Source organism: Hetaerina americana, unplaced genomic scaffold (assembly GCF_022747635.1).
Source record: "Hetaerina americana unplaced genomic scaffold, ioHetAmer1.1.p SCAF_2, whole genome shotgun sequence".
In the NCBI taxonomy this organism is placed as follows: domain Eukaryota; kingdom Metazoa; phylum Arthropoda; class Insecta; order Odonata; family Calopterygidae; genus Hetaerina; species Hetaerina americana.
In genome coordinates this window covers 21,333,996-21,348,119 of record NW_027286763.1, presented here as the reverse complement: position 1 = coordinate 21,348,119, position 14,124 = coordinate 21,333,996, and the positions used below count along the sequence as shown (strand labels likewise).

At 42.8% G+C, this 14,124-nt stretch overlaps 1 protein-coding gene across 1 annotated transcript in view; it reads right to left on the bottom strand.

Moving 5' to 3' along the window:
* The window catches only part of Rh50 (Rhesus blood group-associated glycoprotein Rh50), a 186,619-nt gene extending 174,546 nt beyond the window's left edge, over positions 1 to 12,073 (bottom strand). Inside the window, exon 1 of the mRNA XM_071584737.1 lies at positions 11,645 to 12,073. The gene's annotated coding sequence lies outside the window, so the exon portion shown is untranslated. The remainder of the gene's footprint in view (positions 1 to 11,644) is intronic.
* Between the last annotated feature and the right edge of the window lie 2,051 nt (positions 12,074 to 14,124).

Below are 14,124 nucleotides of genomic sequence, written 5' to 3'. Positions count from 1 at the left end.
CGCCGCAAGGGCGTGTGGCGGGGGGTGTTAGGTCACCAACCGTAAAAAGGAAAAATACCACATGCAAAAAAAACAACACGGAAAATTACACCCACAGCAGCGCACACACTCATGCAAAAATCCCTTCATCCAATACTCATGCAAACACATATACCGCAAAACAACTAAAAACTGCACCCCATGATGCAGCACGAAAGCCATTCTACAACACGGAAGCCAGGACACAACAACCTAGAAATTGAAACATGAAAATGCACCACAAAACACTCTACCCCCAAAGAGTCTGTAAAAGGCAGGGAATGCGACCCAACGTTGGAGGTAGCAGGAATTTCCCCCCGCGGAGAGGGACGAGGGACTGAAAGGGAAACTTAAAAACAGATGAACTGAGTCGGCTGGTTCTGGCATCTATTTCCCGAATTTTATATGCATGATCCAAGCGACCAATGTATGTAGGAGTACGAATAATTTGCGAGACCTCGGTGCTGAAACATGCGGATCTAAATTTATTTAATAATTTCAATCTTGCATTGAATCGTCTCTCAGCCAATGATTCCCACCCCAAATCCATGAGCATTTCGGTGACGCTTTGCGTTTTATCGTAGGATTTTTTTACAAAACGGGCTGCCCGGCGTTGAACCTTCTCAATTTCCCGAATGAGACCTTTTTCACTCGGATCCCACACGCTGCATGCGTATTCTAAATGAGGCCTTACAAGAGCGTGGTAACAACGTTCCTTGACCTTCGAGTCACTTTTGCCGACAATGCGTCTAATGAATCCCAATTTTTTATATGCTTGACCGCAGACTTTACGTATGTGAGTCCCCCAAGTTAAGTCCTTTGTGAATGTGACACCTAGGTATTTTACCGTATCAACTACTGCTAGGTAACCTCCAGCCAATTTGTAAGCAAATCCCGTTGATCTTTTAAAGAAATTTACCACTGAACATTTATTATAGGGATCGAGATGGTGCGGGGGCTAACGTACTGGCTTCCCACCCTGAGGGCGCGGGTCCAAATCCCGGCGGTGTTGAATATTTTTCAGAGGTGTCTCGATCCCTACTTGAGGTGCTTTGTGGAGGGCACTTTGAGTGAGTACGCCGTCCGTCGGATGGGACGTTAAGCCGCGGACCCCTTGGCGCCTTTCGTAAAGAGTAGGCTAATGCCGACGCCGGGTTTCTCTCCACCCTTCATCCTTTCCTGTCCATCCCCTATGGCGCAAATGACCTTAGCTGACGGTCGCCTCCCCTCAAAACTACTACTACTACATTTATTATAATTTAGAGTCAATCCCCAGTTAGAACACCATTTAGTAATGCAATCTAAATCCTGCGCTAGAATAAAACGATCCTCATCCCCAGATATCTCCCGATAGATCACCGTGTCATCCGCGAAAATCCTAATTTTACTTTTCACTTCGCGGTTCAAATCGTTAACAAAAATCAGGAAAAGCAACTGCCCGATCACACTTCCCTGAGGTACCCCCGACGTGACTCGAACGCTGTCGGAACTAGCGCCATCAAGACTACCCTCTGTTCCCGCTCTGAAATAAAATCTTTAACCCAACTTATGGCGCCCTTGTTTATAACCGCGACCTTTAATTTATGAATGAGTTTACCATGTGGGACCTTATCAAATGCCTTTTGAAAATCTAAGAAGATGGCATCCACTTGCCTACCTCTCTCACCAGATACAAGTAAATCATGTGTAAATAATCCTAATTGGGTTTCGCAGGAGCGGGTTTTCCTGAATCCGTGTTGATTGTCACTGAAAAAGTTAATATTGTCAAGGTGTCTCATTATTGAACTAACAATTATGTGCTCTAAGATTTTGCAGCAGATAGAAGTGAGAGATATAGGTCTGTAATTACTGGGATCCTCCCTGTCACCACTTTTAAAAATAGGCGTTATTTGCGCGGTTTTCCAAATCTTAGGTACTTTGCACTCTGTGAGGGATTTGTTAAATATAAATTCAAGGTACGGGGCAATGTTTGGAGCTAAATGTTTTATCACCCTAGCTGGTATATTTTCGGGACCCGGGGATTTGTTGGGTTTAATCTCACTAAGCAATTTTAGAATTCCTTGCTGGCCCACTGTTATTTTTTCCATGGGTTGAGTATGTATTGTTTCTTGGAGATATGCGGTGGCAACATCATTCGAGAAAACGCTTTGGAAGAATGAATTTAGGATGTTAGCTTTACCCTTGCTGTCTGTATGAATTGTATTGCTACAATCCCTTAAGCAGGCCACGGTTTGTTTACTCCCATTTACTTCCATAACATATGACCAGAAAGCTTTGGGGTCAGTGTCCAAGTCCTCGCAAAGTACTTTGCGTTTAAAGTCCAGTAAGGCGCTACGTAATTGTGTTTTGGTTTCAATTTTAGAGGATCTATAATTGTCCCATAATTGTTTATTCTCAGGGGATGATGTGTTCACGCCTGCCCTCTTTACCCTAGAGTGTAGCCTTTACCCTAGAGTGTAGCACAAGAAAGGGGGGCTGCGTAACGCATTGTCTCTTCTAATCCTGGTATAATCTTAAACCACCTCTTCCACCCCTCAACGCTCACGAATATCCCGGAAAAACTCAAAATAAGGGAAAAGGTCACACCGAAAACTTGAGTCGTTCACTCATCCGGTTGAAAGTTAATGACCGATGATGGCTTTTCCGCATTACAAATATAAGTTCAGCATGTCCTTTGATTCTTAAAACGACTCTTGAAAAACCTGAAAATAGATAATGCTTGAGAAATCTCAAGATGATAAAAAAGAAAAATAAGATAGTATTAATTCTCAACGAAATGAAAACAAAACTAAAAGCAGCAGGGTGGCAGCAGAGTAAAGGCTATTCATTCATCAAACATTGAATTACTTACTAACTTATTGTATTCGTATATTGTCCAATGGGGTTTTAGTGTGGTAGTCATGTGTGGGGGGGAGTGACCCACAGCCAAGGTTAGATGCGTATTTAAAGATGTGGTAGTTCTGTAGAGATAAGATATTCAGGGAATGGGGGGAGGGTTGAGAGAACTCGGGCGTCGACACTCGCCTTCCTCTTGACGCTCTTCTATCTATTCTCTAACAAAGGACGCCAAGGGGTCACACGCCCCATCCGACGAACGGCGTTCTCCCCTTGGAGTGCTCTCTCCACGTAGCACACTCAAAATAAGGATCGAGAACCCATTGAAAAATCCTGTCGGCACCACCAGGATTCGAACCCGGACTCCCCGGGGTGGGACGCAAGTAGTCACTAGTCACAGCACCAACCCGATCCACAGCAGTTTTACTATCGAGGGTATAGCGCTACTTTGTTTTAGAAACATATGCATCAACATTTGAATAGGATTCAGTGATGTATTAGATAGTTTCTGAATCAATTTTGTGGAAGTTCATGTCCATGGAATGAAGAATAGAATGTAATTTTCCACTGTTCTGATGGAAGAACAGTGGAAAAACACATTGTTTTCTTCATTCCATGAGGATTTAGTGACATTAAGAAATGGACTGACAACTAATTCTTATCCGTACCCATGGAAAATCATAATAATTAATCGCTTAGCTATCATTAAATGAAAATAGTGAGCCGTTAATAGAAGCTGCTCATATATACTCATCCATTTATGAAAGAGTAGTCATACTCCGGTCCCTGATTGCACGAGTATAGGATTCGTTAATTGCTTTAGTTCAACAGCGGTTGAAATTGTCACGTTTCAATCGTGATTGCTCATATTATGTGTTTATTTTTCATGAAATTGGTTTGTTCAGTAGCAATTAAATCAGAAACACAATGCTGCATTCTTCAGACGAACAATTGCATTGAAGGTTTGCCGCATGCATGATGTATGTGTTAACATTATGGTTCATATGGCGCAGTTCAAACTGGTGGAACACGCATAAGAAGACTCTGTTAGATGACAAGGTTCCCAGAGATTGGAAACCGACTAAAGTAACACCAATATTTAAAATCGGAGAGAAAGAGGAACCGAGTAATTACGGACCTATTTCCCTCTCATCCATTTCGTGTAGGCTATGGATCATATGAGTTACCAGTTCGATAGTGAAATTCCTCGATAATCGGAAGTTATTAATGAAAAATCAGCATGGTTTCCGAAAAGGTAGATCCTGCAATACACCACTTGCACTTTTTGTTCATGATATTCTTACTTCGGGCTTATTCTTACCGTCGGATTATTTGCTTTTCGCAAACTTTAAAAAATGGCTCGGTGGTCCAAGATTTTCCAACGATGATTGATGTCGGCAGTTAATGGCTATTTTGAGGAGCAAGACAGTTTTTATTATAAAAAGGGCATCGCACTTATTGAACACAGCTGGGAAAAGTGTATAGAACTGAAAAGAGATTTTCTTGAAAAATTATACATTTTTTTACAAAACTTTTTTTTTCTTTCTTGGGTCGGGTACTTCTCGGATTAACCTCGTAAGGTACGATTTTTTTAACCGATGATGCAGGGGTTTACCGTGATATCCGTGATCCTGAGGACAGAATGGCTTTGTTAGATGACCTCAGTGCCATGCAACGCTGGTGCGGTACTTGGCAATTAGAATTAAACTTAAAAAAGTGCGTGGCGATAAATTTTTGGAAATAAAACAATTCCATCCCAAACGCATTCCGCATTGGGAATACCGAAATGGAATGTGTAGACTCAATTATTCCTACTTTACGTTAACAACATTGACTCCGTAGTCACTGGTAAGATACGTTTATTTGCCGACGATGCAGTGATTTACCGTGACATACGTGATCCTGAGGACACAACAGCTGTGTCAGATGACCTTAACGCTATCCAACGCTGGTGCGGAACGCCTAATGCATTGGGAACACCGAAATTGAATGTGTTGACTCAATTAAATACGTTACTAGGCGCTATCCTCACTCCCAATCTCTCCTGGCTGGAACACATACGGGGAATATGTGGACAAGCTAACAAAAATATAGGATTTATTCCAAGAGTACTAGGTAAATGTGATGAAAAGGTCAAAGAGCAGCTCGGCTGGGAAGCACTCACGGGGTGGAGGTTATATTACAGATTGACGCTCTTGCATAACTGGGAAAGGAGTCTCTTTAGCAGTGATGTTGAAAATGCATTATTATCCATATAACACTATGAAGAGATCATGTCAGTAAAATTAGAGAGATTAAGTGTGGAACAGATAAATTTAAGATGTCATTTTTTCCACGAACGATAGGGGATCATAATTAAATTTTCCGACAGGGATAGGCTCATGATCGGGTAAAAATTAGTCTGGTGTGTATACACCCCCTACGACACACCCTAGTGGTGGCTCGCAGGGTGTACAAATTTCAAAACATACAGTAGGCGAATGTCTAACTTAGAGCGAGTCAAAAACATACGGCGAGTATATTGCTTGAATCGAAAGTAAGAGCGCATTTTGTTGACCGGACACCCTCATTTAAAAATCAAAATGGACACATTTTCGCGGCGAGTGCACATTATTTTCATTTGTGCTGTCCGAAGGGAAATTTGAGAAACTTCGCATCAAGAAGTGCGATCATACTCAAAGTTGAAAAATAAATTTCTCTCTGATACGATATTATCGATGGAACTGATAACTGAGCATGCAGTTAAAGTATGTTTATTTTTCCTCTTTTGGGACACACAAGATACTATATGTCCCGAACATTCACATATCGTGCGATTGTGTATGATACATAATGTTCCATTTTTCAACTGATCAGAGATGGAAATATTTTTTTCTTTTTTTTCCTTTTTCATTTTCATTTACTTTTCATTTTAATTTTTTTTTCATTTTCATTTTCTGTCATTCTTTTCCACGGACGATATGGGATCATAATAACATTGTCCGACCGCTGTAGGGTCATGTTCGGGTAAAAATTAGTCTGGTGTGTATTCACACCCTATCACACACCCTAGCGGTGGCTTGAAAGTACATCAATAAAAAAATAATTTAAAAATATATAACGCTTACTGTAACTACTCGGAACTTTCCGATTCCTACCATCCATTCAACCGCACCGCAACATCATACTGAGAGAGGCACATTAAAGGTTGTGACGTACGCTCAAAGATTTAGGCAATGAAAGAATTGAGTTGGTTAGACCCTAGGCAGCAATATGTTTCCCAAATGACTGACATGATGTGTTTTCCGGATCCGATCCCCACTCCGAGCAGGGATTCCTTCCAATATATTTCCTTCGTTATTTCCACGGGGCGATATCACATCAGCTGACGAAGCCGTTTAGTTCAACATTCACTTTTGCTCCACAATGGATCACCTGCTCCAGGAAATGAACCGTCCATCATTCGTTTGCTCACCTCATATATTGATTTCCGGCGGTTTCACCCGGAAGAAATATTTTATGGATGGGCAAAGTTAATCAAACAAACCACATCCATCACCCATCCCGAATAAAGCTCTTTCTCTTGTTCGAAATATGGACAACCCTCTGATTCTCATTCATTCATTGACGTATGCATGAAATCAAACAGTTTTGGATGTGAACGGAACTGGGAGGGAATCTGCATTTTTTTCGCCCTCCTCACACACCAATGATTCCTCATATTCCTGAGGCGGATTCATCGCGGGGACTGCATTTCGAAATGCTTCCTCCAGTGTAAAAATTATGAACGAGCCATCAACAGGAAGGCACAGCCCTGCTTCAAAGGTTAACTAGCACGGCGGGGGGGTTAAATGCTTTACTTTGACCAACGCGACGAGACTACGGAATAATTTGTCACATTAAAAGTGCAGGAATGCTTCCATTGTCTAAAGTCAGTAGGGCGACCGACCTATGAAAGGAAGACTGTAAGTGAGACAAATTCCGACACACCAAGTACTGCTTTTCCAAGGATCTATCCTCTCCTCATTGAATACAATCCCTTCTGCAGCGGGAGGCCAAGTTTCTGCTGGGTCATTTGCTGACAAAGTCAAAGGTGCATTGAAATCACAATACCTTTGACGCTTCTCTCTTCGATTAATAGTACTAACGTATTCTGTGTCCCAATATCAGTGCGTGAATCGCAACGTTAATTGTATAACCGTGAAAAATAATTAATGGTTTAGTCATGCCGTACTTAAAAACATCTCTTGACACCCAATTCCATTGACGATAACGTAAGCTGATTAATGCGTAAAATGGTGGAAGTTGTCTCAACGGTCATAAAACATTAAGTCACGCAGAAGCGATGGATAGTGACGTACCGCATCATGCTAAGCCGATCACCACGATGCCTTATTGTAGCGAAAGGGATCGTTCAACCAAAGAGGGTTCAAAATATCAAGAGGAAAGGTAGCGCATTTACTACACTATTTATATGATGGGAGTCTCTATTAAGGAGCTGTGCTACATAAAGGAAGGAAGACCTTAAAATAATGCATCAGTCTTGACTTGAATTTTCTGTAAATGAGAAGAGAAGCGATTTGGCTGACAACTTGGCTGAAGTGAACCTTCTTTAGCAATCCGATTTAGAAAAATTGCATCGTAATTAATATTTTAACATGTTATTAAAATAAAATAGAAATCAACAGTAATATAAAGACATTTTAAATGAGACAGTCGACATTTCTTGCTTGCTCAAACTTAGCGACATTGTCAGCGGGCATAAATTGAGCAGAATGGAGGCTATGGCTGTCACACTGTCGACGAAAAAATTGCTCGTTGAATAGAAAACCACGAAGATCGCAATTTCACAATTAAGCTGCACTTTCACTCGATGCGATCGGTTAGAAGAGTTGTGGCATCACGTATTTTTTTTACAAATGGAGGACGTGCGTGCGTTACAATACCCGAATTAAATTTTTTCAGTGAAATTTGATATAAATCATCGAGAAATGATTTTCTGTTAAATATCAGAAGTGTGAGAACTACGACAATTTCCATGGAAATGTTCCTCAAAGTAACGCCACTCCCTGTGAATTGCATATAACATTGCTGTGAAAGCAGCTCTGCGTCAAATTCAGGCAAAAAGTGACCCCTTTCACGACCCTTCCTCATAGTTCACTTGGAAAATAGAGGAATGCTTTTTTCTGGAGTAATTTTATCATATTTTGGAAAGTCCTGAGGAAATTACCGAACATTTGTTTGGAAAAATATATGCCGGCAAGAGGATCGACGTCTCACTCAAATATTTACGTATATTCCCGGGAAAGAAGGCGACAATGGTGCCCGACGAGTAACAATAATAGTTACCGGCGCTCTTGAAATGAAATTATAATTCAGAGGCAGTTACTCTGTAACTCCTTTCATGACACCATCTGCCGCTACGAAGAGGCTATACCTATAAACAAACATAGAAAAAAGATTTAGGAAACTTGTTTATCCACAGTTTCTCGGTAGGTCCAAGAAAAAAGTCGTTATTTGCAGGCAAGTTGGGATACAGTTTGATTATTTGGAAAATAATATTCTGGCCGGGGACGATAATCGACGCTGGGACTAGATTATCATTGTAAAATCGTAGTCGGTTAACATACTGTGAACTCCTAATTTTAACATCAGACGAAGAAATTCGAATAGGTTTAGTTGAAAACAGAGATCACTCAGACTCCATCCATGAATTTTCTAGCGATAAAATGGATGAAGTCACTTACGACTAAAAGATATCCAGGTCGGATGCCAAGAATGAATTTCGGAAAGTGCTAAGTGAATTCAAAAGGAAAACTTTAGCGGAAAATTTTGAAGGGAATCCAAAATTATTTTAGTCTTACGTCAGAGAAGTTCAGGGAAATAAGTCAACTGTCAATTCACTCAAAAAGTTTAAAGGTGAAAGAATAACCAGCAGTTTGGAAAAGGCTAAATTATTAAATTCCTTCTTTCAAACCTTCTTCATCAATATCTTACCGAATGCCTCCGATAGCTTACCAAATCGTGCCGGTCAACCGTAACCCAAAATTGAAATCTCATGCAATGGAAAAGAATGTTGGCTGCAAAAAATTAAGCCTAATAAATCCTCTGGGCCTGATGAAATACCTGCTGATATATTAAATGCCGGGCTAAATGATCTATCCTCAGAAATTGCGCCGCATCTAGAAATAATATTTAAGAAGTCGCTGGTAGATCACAGCGTGCCCAGAGATTGGAAAACGGCTAACATAACACCAGCATTTAAAAACGGCGACAAGGAGGAACGGAGCAATTACGGACCTATTTCCGTCACTTCCATTTCGCGCAGGGTTATGGAACATACAAGGTGTGATAAAAAAACTGGTCCTATTTTATTCGGCAAAAACCGTTCAACGGATCGAAACGAGAGACAGCGCGCCATCCAGCGACACATCTGACGCCTGAAACGAGAGGTGTTGCGTTTGTTTACGTCGAGTCGTTACTCAGCGGCAGCCGTATATGTCTTAACCTGTTCGTCGCCGCGTACAACGGCAGCAATGAAGGAGCTAGAGGAACAGCGTGTGTGCGTTTAGACATTTGGAATGATGCAGCAAGCCTTTTTTAATGAAGCAATGAGTCGAAGCCAGTGTTTTGAGTAGTACAGTCGTTTCAAATCGGGCAGAACCTGGATGCGTTAAGATTCGCGAACGGGGCGGCCTTCCACTTCGACAGACGTCAACCATGTCAGATTGGTGAACGATTTGGTGCGGGAAAATCGCCATTGGACTGTTAGATAGCCGAAGAAGTGAACATTAGTGATGGATCCTATCAGACAATTTTGAGAGGCATTTCGGGCATGACGAGCGTCGCATCAAAATTCGTCCCACGGGTGCTGATTGACGAACAGAGTTTTTTGTCAGAACCGGAACTTTCGTGATCCCGCAGCCACCCTACTCTCCAGACGTGGCTCCATCAGATTGTTTTTCGTTTCCAAAGTTAAATACAACAACCTTGAAAGGGCGCCGATTCGACTCTATTGCGGACATTTTAACTAATTGTGTGGTGGACCTGAAGAGGATCCCTAAGGCAAGGCAGGGTTCGAGAGCTGGAAGAAACGTTCGCAAAGGTGCGTCGTCAGCCAAGGCATGTACTTTGAGGGCGAAAAGTTTGATTAAGCTGTATCCGTCGAAATAAACAAGTTATAAAATCAGTCCTGTCTTTTTTTGATCACACCTTGAATAGTTACCGGTCGGATCGTGAGACACTTCAATACACAGGAGTTATTAATAAAAAATTAGCAATGTTTCCGAAAAGGTACATTCTACGAGACACAACTTTTGCTTTTTGTTCATGACATTATTTCTTTGGGAGAGGACAATATTCCAGTGGATGCGATTTTTCTAGAATTTAAAAAATCCTTCGACAAAGTACCTGATAGTAAACTACTCGCAAAGCTAGAAGAAGTATATGGCATGCATAAAAATATCCGGGGTTGGAATACAAACTTTTTGAAAGGGTCGGTTACAAAAAGTAGTGATAGATGGAGTTAGCTAAAATGCAGTAGAAGTTACCTCCGGTGTTCCCCAGGGAAGTGCTATCGGAGCTCTTTTATTCCTACTTTGCGTTAAAAAACATTGACTCCGTAGTTACTAGTAAGGTACTTTTATTTGCCGATGATGTAATGGTTTACCGTGATATCCGTAATCCTGAAGACAGAGCGGCTTCATCAGATAACCACGCTATACAACGCTGGGGCGACAAATGTCAATTAGATTAAATTTAATCGACGGGCTAAGAAGCCGCAAACACAGCAGCTGAATGATTAAATCATCGGGCAGCTGCAAGCCAAGCGTCAAGAGGGAACGTTTTGGCAAAAAGAAGACGAGGAGATTAAATTTAAAAAAGTGGGTAGTGATATATTTTTGGAAAAAGAACAAATCCCACTCGAACGCCCACTGCATTGGAAATAATGAAATGGAATGTGTAAACTCAATCAAATACCTAGGCGTTAAATTCACTCACAATCTCTCCTGGGTGAAACACACACGGGGAATATGTGGACAAGCAAACAAAAAATTGGGATTAATTTGAAGAGTACTAGGTAAATGTGATGAAAAAGTCAGAGAGAAATGTTCTCTGTTGCTGGGTAGGCCTCATTTAAAATATGCTGCAAGTATATGGGTTACTCACGAAGTTGGATTAATTGCCGTATCGGATCGCATGAAGTGTCGAGGAGCTAGATTTGTAAAACGTTGCTATGATAAACTTAGTAGCGTATCTGAAAATTAGAGCAGCTGGGCTAGGAATCACTCACGAGCGAAGGTTAAATTACGGATTAAATCTCTTGCATGAATTGGAAGGTCTCTTTAGCAGTGATGTTGAAAATGTATTATTACCCATATTGGAAAATGGAATATTACCTATATCGCACCACGGTAGGAGAGATCTTGTCAATAAACTTAGACAGATTAAGTGTAGAACAGATAGATTTAAGATGTCATTTTTTCCACGAACGATAAGGGATGAGGATAACAATTTCCGACAGCGATAGGGTCATATTTGGATAAAAATTATCCTTTTGTATACTCACCCCTGCCATACACCCTATTGGTGGCTTGCAGGGCATATTAATAAATAAACCAATAAAATCACATAAATGGAGAACCTTTCGACGAGCCTAACGAAACGCACGGTTTTACAATGCCGACGCTTCTGCCCGGAATGGATCCACTGCGGGTGCCCACGAAGTTATACTGCACGATTAGCTAGAGTCAAATCTTTGCTCCGAGGAAAATGCAACTGGAGGAAATGAAGGGTAAGGGAAGGCTCTCACCTATTCGCCCGGCCCCCGGAGTTCACACGCCTCTCCAATTGCGGCCAAAGGCGACTGCTGGTCTTCTCCGGACTTCTCCTTACTACGGGCGCTCGAGGAAGACAAGACGGCAGACGACCAAATTCAGCAGGCGTCGGCGTCCCTTCCTACCGGGCCGTTGCGCCCACCGACGCTCCCTCGAAGGCCGAGAAGGAACCGACGCAAGTGCGCCACAACCTCGCTCCCCTTGGGTGCGCGTGATGTTGCCGGCTCTCGGCGGCGGAGAGGCACGCGCGCGGACGACGAGAGTGAGAGAGAGAGAGATCGGATCGGCGGAAGCACGGCCGAAGGGTGCAGCAGCGTGGAGGAATGAAGGCTTGGCTCCGTCGGCCGTCTTCCGTGGTGCGGGTGCGTATGTTCCGACGGAGGCAGCGGGTGATGCGGGAGGGGTGGGAGCCTGCGGGCTCACTTTATAGGGTGCGAGCACCACGTGGTCCCGTCGAGGAGAAGGCCGAACCGATAGGGCGGGAGAGGGTGAGGGATGGGCGGAAGAGGAGACCGCGACGTCTGGTAGGAGTGGAGGTCGGAGGGGGGAGATGACCATTATGAAATATGGGAAGCGGCGTGGAAGGGGAGGGAAAGGAGTGGAGGAGGTGGAAGGAATTATGGGAAGTGGAGGGCGAGTACGTGAAGAGGACAGGCCAAGCGTGCGCTAAGGACATTCAAACCTGCTTCCCCGGTGCACCATTCAAATTAAATCGACGTTTTCAGTAGTACTGATCGCTATATTGCAAGTTGAATGTACTCACCAAGAATACAAAGCAACCAACCGCAATTCTTGTTTGGTAGGACTGCGAAGAACTCGCGGGATGTTCAATTTTCACATCAGAGTTGGGGGTGGGGAGTTAATCACCCTGTCTGTGCCTTGGAATGTCTGGTATGTACTCGCAAAATCGCACAGTTAGGATGATGCTGGGGTGTCACCAGGATTTGAACTCAGGCCCTCAGCTATGCATCCAGGCGGGTGCCTCCGCTCTACCTTGGTGTGACGGCATTGATTCTTACGATGACCTTCTGTTTTCCCTCCAACGGGAGTGAGGTCGAGATATGACTCGTTACCACCTTCGCTCTGTGATCTCGAACGTATCTTTCTTTACATCAATTCTACGAGCGTAGATGTAATTCGGAAGCGTGATAGGATCGAAAAGGTTGACATTCGAAATCTAGGAAATAGGTGGATTTCATGAGATGGAAAATTTGAAGATGGAAATATTCAACTCTTATCGACCCAAGGTTCATGATGCCCTCGGGTGAGCGTTTCTTTTTTAATCTGGAAGAATATTATCAAGTTAGCTGAAAGTTGTGCGGGCAAAAATTTTGCCAATACGTTTGAAAATCCGTTAGGGTATCTAAATGTGTACTTGATTGTGCATCTAAATGTCAGGCGTGTAAACACATTGCCAGTCTTCGCTTGGCGTCCTTCTGCAATTCGTCGATTCATTCATTCATAGATCCATCAATCATACAGGTCACGCCAGAGGTTACTTTTCCGTTCTCGCATTCCTTTGATTGTGGAATTAGACGAATTTATTTTCAGTTATCGTAATTAATTGCTCATAAAGATGCAATTCATCGTTTTTCATAAAGTGAAATCAATTAACATTACTAGTGCAGGGCAACTCCAAATTGGTTTTGCGTCTTTGAATGAATACGCGCAATCCCACTGCTGCCTGGAAAAGTGAGGCCGTTTCTCGAATGTGCCTAAGGAGAGTAGCGATCTTCTTTGTGTCGATTCGGATTTAGTTGCAGTTTAAGAAAATGCTGTCTGAAGGATGTATAGGAAGTGGCTGAATCTGCCCATCAACCCTTGGGAGTCATACGAAATTTTTCGTTCGATAAGACATCGTGTCAAGTGGTATCCATTCTTGACAAGCGACAAGATCGTTAACTCCGGAATCCACCCCGAGTCGATAGCCAACACTGTGAAATTTGGCATAATTTTCCCCGTTTTCATCCGAAAGGTAGATATAGATGAACATGAGCATGAATATCGCCGCGGTTTAGATACTAGGCTACGAGTACATACTCGTAAAAACACGGTTGTTTTAACGTGATCACCATTGAGGTCTACCAGCGCTCCGATCAGGAACGAGTGTAGTAGCGGTCAAGCAAGGAGAAAGTACGAAGGATAAGAGTCCTCACTGGCGCCGGTACCCATTGGGCCGGGATGAAGAGCAGAGGAGGAAGTCGGCGGACAAGTGGCGCACGCGACCGGAAGGGCGTGGTGGGGCAGATAGTGTGGGCGATGCATTTAAGTGCGCGACAAGGCAATCGACGCGAACTGATGATTGGGAGGATATCGAGATGCGCAACGATGATGGACTGTGGCCCGCTGAACAATGCCAAGTGCGCGTAACTTACTTACGTACGCATGTAAACGTTGATTTGGGTGAAAAAAGTCAACTTTCTGTGGACGTTATTTGTATTTTGTGTAAACATTG